At 35.3% G+C, this 19171-nt stretch overlaps 1 non-coding gene across 1 annotated transcript; it reads right to left on the bottom strand.

Annotated features, from left to right (window-relative positions):
• Positions 1–9911: 9911 nt before the first annotated feature.
• LOC149011525 (signal recognition particle RNA) lies at positions 9912–10219 on the bottom strand. Its single transcript, XR_016174919.1, has one exon.
• Between the last annotated feature and the right edge of the window lie 8952 nt (positions 10220–19171).

Below are 19171 nucleotides of genomic sequence, written 5' to 3' on the forward strand. Positions count from 1 at the left end.
GACCAATCAATCGACCAATGCTTGACAAAGAAATCCAAAACAGGGAATTGAAGGCCCAGATCAAATCCAATCCTAAAGGGGTTTTGCACACATGCCAAGTGACTTACCTAATAGGTAGAAATGCCTTCAAACCAAGATAGAGACCACTCCAAGTCCATCAACTAATCCGATCTTCATCAAGATTCAGTTTCCATAAATAAAACTTCATCATCAACTTTCATGGATTCAAAGCCAGACACCAAGTCCTCTACTGGGATGGCCCAAAGTTGACTTCTTACTTTACTTCGGGTCATCGGACCTACAAATAACAAGGTTTCCGGGTCAGGGTTAGGGCTGGGTTTTACATCAATTGTACCCCACTGGCTTTATACCTTCAGATATTGGACTATAGGTCCAAAAAACTTTATTTTTCAAGCGAATTCAATTCTGCTTGAATTGCGTCTCTACATTTTGGCCAATCATTTCTTGATTTATATTCATCAACAAATTTATATTCAAGATCCTCGTCTTGTTGCATTATTTCAACAAAAACATTATATGCAAAAGTTGTGGTCGACAACTTTATATTTTCGGTTTCATCTTTTTCCTACAATGACATAACTAATCGAGATCTCTTCATTATTTTCAGGTACCTAAACCTCTTTTGGGGTTTCATAGAAAGTTATGTCTTCAAGATTTTCATAATCAATTGTCTCCATTTTATGACCATCTTGATCATTTGCTCCTTTCTTTTTCTAGGATTTTATCCTTGGAACCGATTGATCTTCCACGTTTTAAACGTGGTTTAATTTCATTTGCACTGATAGATTGTCCTACTAGGACATCAATTATAATTGGAGCATTTACAGCTGGAATATGAGATTTAGTAACTCTTAGCAGGTCAGCAAATCTGGCAGTTGATTTATAATATTTATTGCATTATCCTTTGAACTTCAAGTTCATAGCGCTCAGTGCGAGGATCTAATGAGATAATGATAATGCATACAATCAATCTCTTTTTCCAACTGTTTATTATCTCCCCCTCATATTGGAAAAACTAATTCATCAAAATAATACTCAGCAAGTATTGCATTAAATAAATTTCCTATCCTTAGCAATATATTGAATTATATAAGGAGATTTATATCCAACATATATTCCCAACTTTATTTTGGAACTCATCTTTGTGCGCTGTGGTGGAGCAATTGGAACGTAAGCCGCACATCCAAAAATTTTAAGATGAGAAATACTTGGCTTCTGACCATAAGCCAATTGTAATAGGGAAAATTTATGACAACCTTTTGGCCTGATGCGTACAAATAATGCTTTGTTCTCATAACCAATGGTTTAGCTATTAATTGGAGACATTTAATAAATGATTTTACTAAACCATTTTAGATATAAACATAAAAACAGGCTATTCAACTGTGATCTCAGTTGTTATACAATAATCATAAAGCCTGAGATGTAAATTCACCAGCATTATCAAGACAAACTGTCTTTATCTTATAATCCATAAATTATGCTCTTAATCTCATTATTTGAGCAAACAATCTCGCAAACACCAAATTGTGAGTTCATAATGAACATACATGTGATCACTTTATAGATGCATCTATTCAAATCATATATTATCTGAATGGTCCACATGATGGGTGAATGAGCCCATATATTTCACCCTCTATACGTTTTAAAAACGTAGAATGTTCAATCTCAATTTTTGCTGGTGAATATTTAATAATAAATTTTTCTTAAGAACAAGCAATACAAGAAAATTCACTTAATTGAAGAATCTTCTGGTTCTTCAATGGATGACAATTGAATTTTCAATAGTTTTTTGCATCATACTTGATCTGGGATTGTCCAACCGGTCATGTCAAATAATAAAATTATTGGAATCAATGTTCATTTGATTTACCCAAGCATGTATTTCAACCATGCGATATTCGTGTAGTACAAATTGGGAGAAATATCTAATACCTTTGTATAGATATTTACTTATACCATTATTTGTAGTCTCAATCTAATAATCAATTTGGCAAATAGCTTTGAAACTTAATAAGTTTCTTTGAGACTTACTACAAAATAATGAATTATTCATAGCCAATTTTATCTCCCAGATAATAATAGATTAGCTCTTCCGGAGCTTCCAATCATTGTTGTACTAACAATTCTTGTATGAACATTGGCTTCCGTGTCATCAAATAAAATAACCATAACCAAATCTTCAACTATTATCTTCAAAGGAGTTTGCAGCATCTAGATGTGTAGTATCTATGAAGCCATTAAAATCATCATTTTTTTATAGGCAATAATTGCTCAAGTATCATGATTATGGAAATTCCAATTTATCTCCACATTATTTTTATTTCTTTAATTAAGGCTTGACAAGACTTAATTAAATATTGTGGAGTACGACAAATACATGTCTAATGGCTTTCATACCATATCGGTAACAAATATTATCTTCACTCCTTGAATTGTTATATTGAGAATCCTTATTATTCTCTTATTTATTTTCATAATAATGACGATAATTATTCCGTCTTTTGTCTCATCCTCTTCCACAATCATGACCATAATCTTAATTTTGCCTTCTTTTAGGCATATCATGAATTGTTGCATTCACTTCAGGGAATGGAACAGAACCAATAAGACGAGCTTCATGACTTTTCATTAATAGTCCATTATTTTACTCAGCCACAAATAGGCATGATATCATTCAGAGTATTCCTTAAAACTCCTTTTACAATATTACTATTGTAACAACAAATCTGAAACTTGAAAATTTGCTGGGATATTTTCATGAATAATATTTTCTCCTTATAATTTTAAAAGAGAATTAATTTCAAAAACTACAGAACTGTATTTATTTACAGTTTCAAATCTTGCAGTTTCAAATCTTGTAACTTCATGTGCATCTGCAGAACTGTATTTATTTACAGTTTCAAATCTTACAACTTCATGTGCATCTACAGAACTGTATTCATTTACAGTTTCAAATCTTGCAAGTTCAAGTGCATCTGCAAAACTGTATTCATTTACAGTTTCAAATCTTGCAACTTCAAGTGCATCTGCAGAACTGTACTTATTTACAGTTTTAAATCTTGCAACTTCATGTGCATCTGTAGAACTGTATTCATTTACAGTTTCAAATCTTGCAATTTCAGGTGCATTTAACAATATTTGTGGTGCAAAGCTAGCAACCACTATATACAATAAATAAAACCACAATCGTTAAAGCAACATAATATCTTATTATTTGATTGATTCTTAGATTCAATAAAACACATACATTTTTATTATGATGCACTTACATTTCAAGATGGATAAGGTAAACTCCATTGTTTACAAAAACGTGCGAGGAGGTCGATCATTCTTTTCACTTTGGAATAGAAAACATAATGATACATAGTCTGCTGTCTTTCTTCTCAAAACGCAATACTTCGAGTGGATTCGTTCTTCAAGCGGAATCGTGTTGATAACGTGTTATAAAATAAAGAAGATATTGAATACAAAGAAGAAAGACAAGATGAGTTCAATCAGAACCAATTCATTCAGTTGAGTGCATTACATATTTATAGTAGAAGGAGCATCTACTCTAATATGGAAATACAATACATGATTCTTGCACACAATAAGCTATTCTTGATATGGAAAGATACATTTCCGCCCAAGATAGAAGGTGCATAGAATGGAAATATTGACTGCCAACATTGCGTGTTGAGATCACTGTAATCTTCAATTGAGATGGGAATGTGAATCACCAAGATTGTATGCTGAGGTGGTTGAGATCTTCAATTGGAAGTATTGTCTATTGGGGGATGATGGATATTTACAATCAATATTATTTATAACATTGATTATATTTTTCTCATTTTTTAAATATTTTTTGATTTTATATTCTCTATTTCTTTATTTTTTCTGCAATTTTGTTATTTGATTTTATATTGTGAATAAAATGTCTATAATTAGTAAATTAACTAACTACCATTAGTTTGCATCTCTTACCTTAAAAAAAATGGTTTGCATCTGACTTTTTAGGGTTGAAATCATGTGTAATTTTTTTTGTGCTGATGCTTTAATTTACCTATTTTTGTCAAATATGCGTGGGCCCCACAAAATATATGTGGACCTATTCCTTAATATAGTAATATAATTCATAGGTGATACCCCCAATGGGTCTTATAAGGGCCCACACAACATGTGTGGCGAAAAAACATTGGTGCTTCCCTAATCTGAACTTCTATTCTTCGCATGCAAGAGCATAAACAATGTCTCCTATTTGAAATAGTTGATAACAGGAAAAAAAAAAAAAGGGAAATAATGGAGAACACTTGTTGAACACTACGCAAATAGCCCGTGTCGAGTATGAGGTGGAAATTTTACTCATACCCTATTTCTTTTCTTTTTGTTATTATACTTCTTATTCTTGAGAATTACTTTTATTTTTTTGATCGATGAGGCTTGTTTTTTTAAGAATGGAATGGAATTGGTTATATTAGCTAAATATTGGAAATATATGTTTGTTGGTTGAATCTCATATTGTACCTTGTGTGTGTCCCTCGCCATTTATTGGAAAATATAAGTTTTGGGTATTTGTTTTTGTTTTTGAGGTTGTCATTTTTTAATTTTTTTTATGGGGCAAATAGACATTACATTTGTGTTAAACACTTCCGTTGAGTGAGGGGGCCGTTTTCTGGGGTTTGATTGTAATCCACTCAGGGGGTGTTTTCCAAAATGGTTTTTTGCTGTTGTTTATGCAAATTCAAATGAAGCTATCAGAAAAGTTATGTGGGAAGATCTAGCTGTGGCTGAAAGAAATTATGCAGGACCTTGGATGGTGGCAGGTGATTTTAATGACATACTAAACAATTCTGAATCTAAAGGGGGAGTGGAGGTTTCCAAGAGAAAGTGTGGAAATTTTAGAACTACCCTTGACAGATGCGGTTTGTTTGACATGGGCTACACAAGAACCAAATACACTTGGTGAGGTCCTAAGTGGGAAGGAAGAAGAAGAATATTCAGAAGACTTGATAGAGGAGTTTGTAACACTGACTGGAGAGTGCACTTTCATGATGCAATAGTTTGTGTGGTGCCGCATATAAAATTGGATCATCACCCCTTGATTATAGATCTCAACAAAAAAGAAAAACGATGCTTTACAAAGCCTTTTAGATTTGAGGCAATGTGGACTACTCATGAAGACTTTTTGCAGGTGATAAAGGACAATTGAAAGGCTACTGAGGCGATTCCTAAAGCCTTATCACGAATGCAGATAATCTGAGAGAATGGAATATTACCAAGTTTGGTAATATAAAAGCAGCAAAAAAAAGATTGCATGCTCGCCTTGGAGGTATTCAAAAGAAAAGGGCTGATGGGAACTATAATCCTTTCCTTATTAATTTAAAGAAAAACCTCAAAAGGGAACTGGAGATGGTGTTGGGTAGAGAAGAAATCTTGTGGGCCCGAATATGGATGCTACAAGGAGATAAAAGTATAAAATTCTTTCACACCTCTACAATCATCCGAAGAAGGCGAAATAAAATAGAGCTGCAAACAGAGAATGGGGATCTTATAGTGATCCAGAAAATCTATAGAGCACGTTACAAGCTTTTTCATCAATTTATTTGAAGATGATATGATTACTAGAAAGGTACTTCACTCCCTACATAGCTTCCCTAAAGTATATCCTATCCGTTTGGAAATTCTCACTAAATCTTTTGGTTGGGAAGAAATTTATAAAGTGGTTAAAAGCTTGGGCCCGTGGAAAGCTCTTGGACCTTATGGTTTTCACGCCGCTTCTTATCAGCACTCATGGGAGACAGTTGGAAGCTCTGTCGTGAATATGGTTAAAGAAGCATTCGAACGGAGACTGAATCATAAATTAAATGAAACACTCATTGCTTTAATTCCTAAGGTGGAAAGACCCGAGAAAGTGACACAATTTTGGCCCATCTCCCTCGGTATTGTGAGCTTAAAAATTACTAAGGCTATCACAGATCGGTGGAAAGAATTCATGCCAGATTGGATTTCTCCTAATCAAGTCAGTTTCGTCCCAGGAAGACATATACAAGAGAACATCATCACTGCTCAAGAAATATTCCATTTTGTGAGAAGCACATCTAGAAGAACTTCCAACATAGCTATTAAGATTGATTTAGAAAAAGCTTATGATCGTCTGCGATGGGATTTTATTAAGCAGACCCTTATTATGGTGGGAATCTCAAATAAATTAGTAGAATTAATCATGGATTGTATTACATCTTCCAATTTAAGTATTCTATGGAACGGTTAAGCTACGACTCCATTCAAACCATCGAGAGGAATCCGGGTGATCCTTTATCACCTTACATCTTCGACTTGTGCATTGAAAGATTAGATCACTGCATTCAAGATACGATCTCCAATAATAGGTGGAAACCAATTAAAGTGGGAAGATCTTACCCAAATGTATCTCACCTAATGTTTGCAGATGATGTTACTTTTCTCGGAAGCCTCGATGTAACAAATTGAAATTATTAATAGGTGTCTGGACGATATTTGCGAAGCTTCTAGCAGCAAAGTAAGCATCCCAAAAACAAGAATTTTCTTCTCAAAAAATACTAATAGAGAGCGAGCGAAAGAAATTACCCAGGCAAGTGGATTTACGCAAACAAAAGATATTGGTCGGTACCTTGGAGTTCAAATTTGGAATGGAAGAATTAAGAAGGAGAATTATAAGCAAATATTGGAGAAAGTTAAGCGTTACTCTTGCGAAATCAGTAGTTATGTCAATTCCCATCTATTCAATGCAATCAGGACCCCTCCCTAAAGGAATATTACATGAAGTGGAGAAGGTAGCTCGCGGCTTTGTGTAGGGAGACCACTCAGAGTCAAAAACGGGCTCATCTCATTCGTTGGGAAACATTATGTAAATCAAAGGAGATGGGGTGACAGTAAATGAAGCATTTTTGATGAAATTAGTATGGGATTTTATGAATCAAGAAAACATGTGGACGGCAATTTTCAAAGCTAAATACGAAGGTGATCAACGGAAAGAAAGGTTTGCTACCTGCCCTACTGACTCCCCCATTTGGAAAGCAATGAGTAGGATGGCTCAAATGGTTCAAAAAAATTGCAAGTTTATGGTAGGTAATGGGAAAAGAATTTCTTTCTGGAAGGATAATTGGATCGCAGCAGGGAAACGCCTTATAGATGAAGCCACGGGTCAAATTTCAAAAGATATGATGAAAGAATAAATCTACAATTATGTTGATGACAATTATGAATGGCGATGGGATCGCTTTAGCATCTCCTCCCATTGGAAATATGCACAAAAATTCTAGAACATCCAACACCAAAGGAGGAGGAAGGGTGTGACATTTTGCTCTGGTACCCATCTCCAAATGGCTGCTTTTCCATTAAAATGGCGTACCAGATGCTTGAGGCGGAGAAGGAGTCTATATCGAATCCAATATTCAATGCAAACTATTGGAAGAAACTATGGGACTCAAGATGCCAAACAGAATTTGTAATTTCTTGTGGATTCTCAGTCACAATCAACTGCTGTCAAATGTTAGATTGAGAAAAATGAAGCTTCAATCTCATGCATCATGCAGATTCTGTTTATGCGAATCAGAGAGTACACTTCACATTTTTAGAGATTGTTCATTTGCTCTTGGCATTTGGAATAGACTACTACCGAAGTCAATGCAATCATGGTTCTTTAGGAGTAATCAAAAGGCGGTAACGCTCAATATATGTGGAAAAATTCAAGGTTGGTACCCAGATTGGGCGATAAAGTACAGTTGTGTGGTGTATAAAAATTGGTTTTGGAGAAATACAGAAAGCCATGAAGAAATCTTCACCATACTAGGAAACGGTGCAGAGCTTTGTTTAGACCTGTTCGACCAAGTTAAATCGATGTGGGGAACGAATAGAGAGGAAATAATAAAACCCAAATGCCCTAGAAATGCTGGTGGATGGATTAATCCTGACAAAGGATGGTTCAAAATAAATGTGGATGCATCACTATGCAAAGGAGAATACAGTCAGATAGGAGGTGTAATTCGCAACACAGAAGGCAGCTTCCTTGAAGGATTCGTGAAGAGAAAAATGAAGATGAATATTTTAGAAGCTGAATTGCAGGCGATCTATGAAGGAATTAACGTTGCACGCGAAAAGAATTTCATGCCTTTATATGTGGAATCAGACTCTCTCAAAGCTATTGATCTGTTAAAGCCTAATGCAAGAATACAAGGTAAAGTAGCAAGAGTGGTGCATGCAATAAAGGAAGAAGTGGGAAGCTATGAAGAAATTAGATTCCAACATGCGTACCGGGAGTCCAACTACGCTGCTGACTGGATCACGAAGAGACCGACTTCTTTAGAGGAACCTTCGCGATTCTTTCTGGATCCATTCCAAGAATTGGAGGAGATCCTACTGGCGGATAAGATTTGCATGCTTGAGTAGTTTTCTTTTTCAGGGTTGCTAAACCCCGTTTATTTGTTACCAAAAAAAAATGATTATGTTATCATATATTTACAAAAATAGGTAAATTATTGATAATGATATATATATTTTTTTTTTTCAACAGATAGAGGTAAATTAAAACATTAGTTAAAACAATATATATACATGACTTCAACCATAAAAAGTCAGTTGCAAACCAATGGTAGTTAGTTACCTTATTAACTATAGACATTTTATTTACAATATAAAATAAAATAACAAAAATTTTAGAAGAAATAAAGAAACAAAGAATATAAAATAAAATAAAATAAAGAATAAAAAAATGAAAAAAAGATAAACAGTAAATAAATTGAGAAAGAGAAAGAGTACCTAATTGTGGAGAATATTTTTTTCCCAAATTTTCCTTAACCGACGCCTATAAAAAAGGAAGAAAAATAATAGGAAAAAAAAAACCGAAGAGAACAATAGGAAGAGAAGAGGAGAGATGAGATATGAGAGAATAAATAGGAATTGAGGAGTTAGTTTCTAATTAAGAATGACATTTTGAATACCTAATGAGATTTTTTTTTCAAAAATTTCCTTTAACCCACGTTTATAGAAATAGAAGAGAATAAATAGGAAGAAAAGATGTGAGAGAGAAGAGAGGGGAGAATAAATAGAGATTGATGAATTAGTTTTTAACTAGAGATGACATTTATACCCATTATTTTACCTTTAAAATTTGTTGTCAATATTGAGGGGGGCCAAATAGTGACATTTCACATGTGAAAAAAAAATGAAGAAAACTAATATAAAAAGTGAAAAACTAAAGGAATTATAAAAAAAATTAAAAATCCGGGGGTGGCCCCCAGCCCCTTAGTGGGTCTACCCTGGCACCTTTGGATGTAGGTCATTTGACAGAATCAAGTAATCTTTGTGTTATGTGTGCGTTGTGTGTTTGATCCGTTGCGTATTTGGGTTTATTCCCAACAGTGGTCATTATATCCATTTCAAAAACTTTGAAAATATATATTATAGGCTTGGGCATTTGATCATTTCATCCATGGCTTATGGTCATTTTATCCATGAAAATAAAAATAAAAAAAAGTGATAAAATTTGTTATCAATATTGAAGGGGGGCAAATAGTGACATTTCACATGTGAAAAAAAAATGAAAATAATGAAGAATACTAATATAAAAAGTGAAAAACTAAAGGAATTATAAAAAAATTAAAAATCCGGGGGTGCCCACCCCCCGGCCCCTTAGTGAGTCCACCCTTGCACCTTTGGATGTAGGTCATTTGACATGAATCAAGTAATCTTTGTGTTATGTGTATGTTGTGTGTTTGATCCGTTGCGTATTTGGGTTTATTCCCAACAATGGTCATTATATCCATTTCAAAAACAATAGGCTTGGGTGTTATGGTCATTTTATTCATATGAGGTTGGGGGAAGTTGTCCCATTTGGAAGGATTCTTAGGAAATAAAATAAAAATAAAAAAAGTGATTGTCCGACTGGAGACACCTCTTGGGGCACAATGGGTTCAAGGCACACCAGCTTGTAATCCTTCCACCGTTAGGAGCGGGAGGTTATCGCTGCTCTGTGAAACCAGCCTGACGCATTGCCCTCCACTCTAAGAGCCATGAAGTCCAAGCCTTCGCCTAAACCACATGGCTCAACTCCTCACTTGGAACGGGCAAGCCAGAAACTGTACCATTGAATCCGACCCGACAAGAAGAGCTGTACCAAAGCATCCAATCACCTTATTGCCCCCCTTGGTTACAAGCTCCCGCTACTGAGCTCGGCATTCAATCCTTTGGAGACATGACCTTATGAGATAACACCTTTAGATGAAATTCCCAATGTGGGACTAAACTGGAAGCATGATTGTTCTCCACAGCATTGGAATTGGTCATCTAAACAACAGATCGTTTTAAAATCCTAATTAAGATGGAATCCTTTTTTTGGTTCAATTAGGGTGGAATCCCACGCCTTCAATTTTCCAGTTTTTTTTTTTTTTTTTTTTTTTTTTTTTAAATTTTTGGGTGAAAGATTACCATTATTGACCAGATGAGAAATCTGATCTAATATGTAATGCTCACACCTTTCAAATATAAATACTTGCCTTAAACATCATCTTTGCTTATAATACCGAAAAAAATTATCTTGCTTATGTCGTATTGAATAAATATCATTTAAAACGGTTTGATATAGTTGTGTTATTTGATAAATGGCACGAGAATAATATGAACAAAATGATTTAAATAACCATACTGCATTAATACGGTACTGAATATCAGAATCATTTTGTACCGAATCAATATACAGTCATGGAACACATACTGTGAACTGCATATCTAATTTGGGGTTTTTGCTGTTTATATCTTCTGCTGATAGATTCAGGCATTTTTAAGCATGTTTCTCTTGATTCTGATTTTGTAATTGGTCTGTTGTTACATGTACTAGTAGTACCTTGTGTATAAAAAAACTTCTAGACTGTTATTTTGAGTTTTATCAGTACTCTGATATTAAAATTACTTGCTGTAATTGGCTTTGAAATTTGTATTCTTATTTATTTCCTTGTTTGTTTATTTGCCATGGCTCCTACCCGATATGAGCTTGACAAGTATGAAGGCAAAGGAGACTTTGTTGTCTAGAGAAATAGAATGCATGCAATACTTGTACAAAACAACTGCCATAAGGCTTTGAAAATTATTGATAAACTCCACTCTTCTATGATTGATGATGAAAAGGATGATATAATGGAGTTATGCTATAATACCTTGATTTTACATTTGGGAAATAATATTATGAGAAGAGTAAGGGGTTGTACTGAAGCTAATCAGGTATGGTTTAAACTTAAAGAATTATACATGACCCCATCCCTACCTAGCATCGCCTTGTTAAAAGAACAACTGTTTAATTTCAGAATGGATCCTTCTAAATCTTTGTGTGATAATATGACCGAATTCTATAAAATATCATGTGATTTAGCTGATCTTAATGAAGAGCTATCTGATAATACACTTGTTGTCCTACTGTTAAATTATTTACCTGATTTTGATGTTAGTGTAAAGAATTCTATTAAATATGGTAGAGAATCTGTGACTCTTGATGATGTGATAGCTCTTAAGATTAGGGACATAGAGGTGAAATTTGAAAAGAAAGGTAAAGCTGCTGGTGAGGGTTTGATTGGAAATTCTGAAATTAGGATTAACCTTGAAAATAAGAAAAAGAAGAAGTTTGTGGGTAAGAATAACAACAATAATAATCAGAATAATAACAGTGGTAATAATAACAATAAGGCAAAGGGCAAAGTTTGTTATTATTGTAAGAAAGAGGGGCATATTAGGAAGAACTATTGGGAAAGATTGATAAAGCAAAAGGAGAATGGTGATGAGATAAATGAAGCTACTAATGTAGCTAATGTTACTAGTGATGCACTAGTTGCTTGACTTAATTCTGACCTAGAGAATTGGATCCTTGATTCGGAGTGTACTTTCCATATGACTCCTAGAAGAGAGTGTTTTGTGACCTTTAGGCCCATCAAAGGTGGTAAGGTTCTTATAGGAAATGACCAAGCATGTGAAATTGAGGGTATTGGTTCTATAAGATTTAGGTTGGATGATGGGAAAGTGAGGGACCTAGAGCAAGTTAGACTTGTCCCTGGTTTAAGGAATTTCTTATCAATTCGATTCAAAGGGTTGTCATTCTTGTTCTAAAGATAGTTGTCTTAGGGTTGTGAGGAAAAATGAAGTGGTCTTGACTGCCAAATTGAGGAATGGACTCCAATGGGAATGTGATTCTCGGGGCTGCCTCTATTGTTAGCAAAGAACTAAGTGAAGTGGAGTTGTGGCATTAAAGACTAGGTCATATAGTAGCAAAGGCCTAGGTTATTTGTGTATAAATTTTCACTCGAAACTGAATAAATCATAAACTTTAAAATTTGTGACATTTGTGCCATGGATAAGCTCCATAAAAGCTAAATTTTCTCATTCTACTTATAAGACCTCTTATGTGCTTGACTATATACATTCTAATTTGTGGGGTTCTCCCAATGTTCCCTTTCCCTATCAAGTGCACAATACTTCTTATCTATTATTGATGATTACTCTAGGATGGTGTAGTTGTATTTTCTTAGAGATAAACTATTTGACAAGTTTCTTGAATGAAAAGTGTCAAACTGATAAGAAGATAAAGAAACTTAGAACTGATAATAGACTTAAGTTTTGTAATGAAAATTTTATTGATTTTTGTAAAGAATATGGTATTAAAAGACATAGAACTTGCACTTATACTCCCCAACAAAATGGAGTAACTGAAAGAATGAATAGAACCATCATAGATAGAGTGAAGTGTATGCTCATTGAGTCTAGCCTAGAGTCTAGCCTAAGTACAACCTATTTTGTCATCAAGAGGTCTCCAAATTCCTCTATAGACTTTGAAACTCCTGAAAGTAAGTGATCTAAAGCTAGTTGTGATTATAGTATTTTAAAACCTTTTGGGTGTGTAACTTATGTCCACCAAAGTAAAGGAAAGTTGGAGCCTAAGGGTAGAAAGTGTTTGTTCTTAAGTTATCCTTATGGAGTTAAGGGTTATAGGTTGTGGGGTCTTGAAAGCAAGAAAGTAGTAGTTAGTAGAGATGTTAGGTTTAATAAAGTGGAGTTTGTTAAACCTAAGTCTTCTAGTAGAGAACCTATTACCCAAGACCTTGATGGTAGTCTTATTGAGGTGGAGTTTGAGGGTAGGCCTAGTATGGATCTAGATACCCTTGATCCTATTGATTTGGACTCTCCTAGTGGGTCTTTGGAAGTTAAACAAGAAGATGTTGAAGAAGGACCCCTAGATAATTATCTCTTAGCTAGGGATTGGGCAAGAAGAGAGATTAGGAAGCCTTCTAGGTTTTCTAATATGAGTGAAAGTGAGCTTTCTAGTTCAGACTTGGTTTCTTTTGCCTTTAGTATTGCTAATCAGTTGGAAACAACTGAACCTAGAACCTTTAAAGATGCCCTAGATAGCCCTAATAAAGGTAAATGGTAAGTTGCCATGGAAGAAAAGATGGACTCTTTAGTTAGGAATGAAACTTGGAAGCTTGTGAATAGACCCAAGAGTAATAAAGTCATTGGTTGTAAGTGGGTTTATAAGCTTAAGTCTGGAATTTCATGAATTGAAAAACCTAGGTTTAATGCTAGGTTAGTAGCTAAAGGTTATTCCCAAACTGAAGGTATTGATTACAATGAGGTGTTCTCACCTGTGATTAGACATACCTCAATTTGGGTTCTTTTGTATCTTGTTGCTATATTTGACCTTGAGTTGGAACAAATGGATGCCGTTATGAATGGTAGACCTGAGGAACAGATTTTCATGAGTCAAACAAAGGGTTTTATAATGAAAGGAGATGAAGGAAAGGTTTGTTTGCTGATGAGATCTTTGTATGGGTTGAAACAATCTCCAAGACAATGGTACAAGAGATTTGATGCTTTTATGCTTAAGAAAAAGTTTAGGAGAAGCTAGTTATGATCATTGTGAGTAATATTGTGAATTCAAACCTCATGCTTTTATTTATCTCTTGTTGTATGTTGATGATATGCTCATCGCTTGCAACGATAAATTTCTTATAAGTTGAAGAATGTTCTTAAATATGAGTTTGAAATGAAGGATTTAGGGGCTTCAAGGAGAATCATGGTATTGACATATTTAGAGATATATCTAATGACTTTCTTACTTTGTCTCAATTAGGTTACTTGCATAAATTGATTACTAGATTTGGAAGTGCAAATTATAGAGTTGTTGATACTCCTTTGGGTGCACATTTTAAGTTGAAATCTTATTTCGATGTTGTTTTAACTAAAAAAAAACTTATCAAACTTGTGTTGGATCTCTTATGTATGCTATGGTCTGTTCTAGGCCGGATTTAGCCTGTGTTATTGGGCTAGTTTGTAGGGTTTATGAGTCATCCTTGTGATGTTCATTGGACTGTTGTACTGTGGATTTTAAGATACTTGCATAATTCAGCTGCTAGTTATAAACTTTTGTATGATAATACTTGTGGTGTTAAGCTGAATATTGTTGGATTTGTGACTCTGACTTTGCTGCTGCGTTTGATAAGAGAAGATCTTTAACTGGTTATGTGTTTACTATTGGTCGAAACTTGATTAGTTGGAAGTCTTCCCTTCAGCATGTGGCTGCTCTTTCTATCACTGAGGCTGAGTATATTGCCTTATATGAGGCTGTTAAGGAAGCTCTTTGGCTTAAGGGTATCCTTGGAGAACTTGGTTCTGGTGATATATGTTCCTCTATACATTGTGATTCTTAGTGCTATTTGTCTCTCTAAGAATAACATGTTTCATGAACATACTAAACATGTGGATGTGAGGTTGCACTTTATTAGGGATATTAGCTCCAAGGGTTTGGTCAAGATTGTTAAGATTGATACATCTATCAATCCTGCTGATATTTTGACTAAAGTGGTACCTGTTAACCAGTTCAAAATTGTATTGAACATGTTGGAGGTGCTTGTTGTTTAAGTTTTTATTCACTTTCTTATTTTTCTGTTTCTTTGGTAAGTTCTTTGTGATTCAAGTAATAATGCACAGCCAAAATCATTGTCAAGGTGGAGGATGTTGGAATTGTTCTTTAGCAAGGGCATTTTTGTCCTTTTATCTTAAGAGGGATATATATTATTTTTATGAGGGGCATTTCAGTCCTTTCATTTTGTTGTAATTCATTTAACCCCAAAAGGGGGTTTAGGGTTTTCAGTTCATGAGATTTGGTTTTAGGTTTGTGCTCTGCTCTGCGTGGTGCGATCGTCTCTCTTGTTGTTGCATCTGGTGTGAGGTGCTCTCATGGTGATTTTCTTGGTTGTTTGAAGGCTTCTTGGTCTTTGGTTGAGCCTTTTTGTGCTCGATGACTCGTCAGTGGTGTATGAATCAGGTGAGATCATTTCATGGCTGTTGTTCTTGCTGTGCCATGAGCTATTTCTCGATCTCTTGAGAGTTTCATCTCTGAGTTGATATATTGGTTGTAGAGAGTTCCTGTTGTACCCAACTTAACATTGACATTAGTTGTGCATGTTATCTGGAGTTTGGCAATAAGGATTCTTGATAAAGTCAAAATGAGGGCTCTTGGGAGATATAGAAATATGTAATACTTATGTTCTATATATTCCTAGTTTATATCTTCTTTATCCCAGTCTTTGTATTCTATATATATGCGTAAGAAATACGCACGAAGGAAGCGTGAAATATTTTTATTTTCCTAATTTGGTGTAAGAAAAGGTTCATTCTTTTGTCCAGTTAATAGAAGGTTTCCGATTACTAATCATGAATATAGGTAAAAGAATAAAATAAAATAAAAATAGATCAGTAAGAAAAAGGAATTACCCGAAATTTATTCTTAGAATTCAATTTTTTGTCACCAAAGAAAATCCTATTCTTCTTGTGATTTTATCATTATGATAAACTAAATAATTGTTTGCCACAATAAATTAATGCTCTACTTGATTGATTGAAGTTTAGTTTAAGGGAAAGAAACCGTGGAGCTGAATAACTCATTATTCAAAGCGCCTTTTAAAAGATTATGTGGTACGATTTGATCGAATAAGCCCTTTTGGAATAAATACTCAGCCGCTTGTGAACCATCAGATATTGTCTTATTCAATGTCTGTTCAATTACACTTTTACCTACAAATGCAATGTAGGCATTGGGTTCGACAATAATAATACCTCCGAACATACCAAAACTTGATGTCACCCCACCGATCGTGGGAGATGTAGGATTTAAACATAGAATAATTTTTTATTTGATCCCATGGCCCTTCTTTCTTGCTTATCCGTTTATTAATGGCAGGGTTGACCTTTGCCCTGTGGCACTCTGTTCGTATACACTTACTCAACGGAAGAGACTCGATCTGTTAACGTGGGCTATGATAATTATATAAAGCAGAAGATATTTTAACCATTTGTATCAAGCTCAAACTCCCTTCTTGCATTTTTGCTCCTCTAAAAGAAGAAGGAGAAGAAACAAAAGCAAAGAGGTTTTGGTTGCCATTGAAATCATCTATTTACAACTTCAGATCTATTTAGAGCAAACATAGTTTGTCAGATATTGCAATGTGGTATTTTTCTTGGTTTTTCTTTTTTTTCTTTTTTTTCTTTTTTCTTTTTTTTCTTTTTTCTGAAGTGACCTTAATCTTTGTTGTTACCAATTGATTGTTCTCTTGATATGACAAGGATGTTTGTACTACTCTTTTTCTCACAGTGGGTTGATGCAATATTTGTCCCATGGTTTTTTCCCACTATACTGGAGGGTTTTCCCACGTAAAAATTCTTATAGTCTGTGGTGATTATTTTTCCTGAGCTACTTTATTATTTCTCAAATACACACTAGATTATTGGGTTTGTTAATCCCAACATTAGGATATAATCCCTTCACCCATCTTCTTCCCATCCCTCACCCAAAACTGCTCACCACCACCGGAAACTGCCCACAGCCGCCACCAAAGACCTAAACCCTTCCCTGCCGGAGACCACAACCCACCCCTAAACCTTCTTGACCTAAATCTCTCTCTCTAACCGAAAACAAAAGCAAATGTATAGCATTTACAATATCAGAATCTCAATGTGAAGGAAAAAATAATTTAAAACAAAACCCTAGCGCAGAGCACCCACCTCCACTAACAAATCTGAAGAACAATATGCAACATATTGATGAAGCCTACCAACATATCTACACCAATGTTGTCTATCATACTTGAATTTGTTATTGTAGAAAAAAATAACATCAAGACTTTTTTACTGGGCTAAATATATCTAAGCAAGGGCAGACCCAGGATTTAATATTAGGGGGGCGAAGAATGGAAGTCTAGATTGGGGAAGCACCAATGCTTTTTCGCCACACATATTGTGTGGGCCCTTATAAGACCATTGGGGGTCCCACATATAAATTATTTTATTATATTAAGGAATATGTCGTGAAAATTTAAAGAAAGAGGATCTAAGAAAAGCCAAACCCAAGGAAAACCCTAATGGAGACATTTTTAGAAGGTAATCCGGCGATGAAAGTTTTCCCGGAAGAACTCGATCAGATGCAAAGGAGCAACAAGAAAATTAAACGAGGGCGATTGCTGCTCGAAGGGGAGACTTCTGAGATTGTGACTAGGCGAACCTACGTCGATACGGTTAAAGAAAGGCGAAGATTTTTCAAAAGCAGAGAAGGAACAATGGCGGATGAAGATGGTTACGATAATGAGGGATTTAGCACAGATTGCTATTCGGATTGGGAAACTGATAATGTAGAAGAGTAAGTGCTTACAATTGCGGATGATCTGTTCTGCCCAAACATCACCTTATCATAGAGGGAAAAGGAACACCTCCGAGAGCCATGGAAGCAATCTGTTATAATCAAACTGGTAGGAAGGCATGTGGTTTATATCTTCCTATCCAACCGACTGAAAACTTTGAGGAAACCTACGGGATCATGGGACTTAATTGACATAGGGTATGATTACTTCATAGCAAAATTTGGATCCAAGGAAGACTATAAAAGAGTATTAACTTAAGGGCCCTGGATAATTGCAGACCACTACTTGTCAGTGAGAAGGTGGGAACCATAATTCAACCCAGCGATAGAAGAAGTCAAAAAATTACTCGTATGGATTCGATTCCCAGACGTTCCCATTGAATACTTTAACAATATCTTCCTTACAAAATTAGGTGGAAGAATTGGAAAAGTGTTTAAAATAGATGCAACCACTGCAAAGTTTACAAGAGGAAAGTTTGCCAGAGTTTGTGTAGAAATTGATTTGAACAAGCCACTCCTATCAAAATTCATGTGAAAAGGAAGAGTTCATCAGATATTGTATAAATCTCTCCACTTTTTATGCGTCGGTTGTGGAAAGTTTGGCCACCAGAAAGAACCATGCCATGAAGCTGTAGAACAAAATGAGAAGAGAAAGAATGACGGAGATCATACACCAGAGGTTGATGGTAAGGATTAATCTAGGAACCGAAATGCACCACCGGACACATACAGGCCTTGGATGCTAGTACAAAAACCCAAATATAAAAAGAGAGATGGTGGAGGGGGTGCTGTCGGATTTAGGGACGTCGGCGGGAACATGAGGGTGAATCAGCAGACCGATGGTGAAATTAATCCGAGTTTCCAGGCGAAAGGGTCGCGGTTTGTTGCTTTAGGAATGGAAAGAGAAAATGACGTGTGGGAAGGGAATGCTAATACAAACAAGGAGGCACTAGTAACACCAACACAACAAAACACTTAACCCCTACAGCGAACCCATTTAGTACATAAAAAAGGGTGATGTAGGGGATTCGATGGTCGATACATAGGATTTTGGTCAAACCGGGAAAGCATCGGTGGTTCTAGAGACTCTGGAGATGGTGTTGGGTAGAGAAGAAATCTTGTGGGCCCAAATATGGATGCTACAAGGAGATAAAAATATAAAATTCTTTCACACCTCTACAATCATCCGAAGAAGGCGAAATAAAATAGAGCTGCAAACAGAGAATGGGGATCTTATAGTGATCCAGAAAATCTATAGAGCACGTTACAAGCTTTTTCATCAATTTATTTGAAGATGATATGATTACTAGAAAGGTACTTCACTCCCTACATAGCTTCCCTAAAGTATATCCTATCCGTTTGGAAAATCTCACTAAATCTTTTGGTTGGGAAGAAATTCATAAAGTGGTTAAAAGCTTGGGCCCGTGGAAAGCTCTGGGACCTTATGGTTTTCAAGCC

Source organism: Hakea prostrata, chromosome 7, assembly GCF_041222555.1.
Source record: "Hakea prostrata isolate BN-2017 chromosome 7, UWA_Hpros_2, whole genome shotgun sequence".
Taxonomy (NCBI): Eukaryota; Viridiplantae; Streptophyta; class Magnoliopsida; order Proteales; family Proteaceae; genus Hakea; species Hakea prostrata.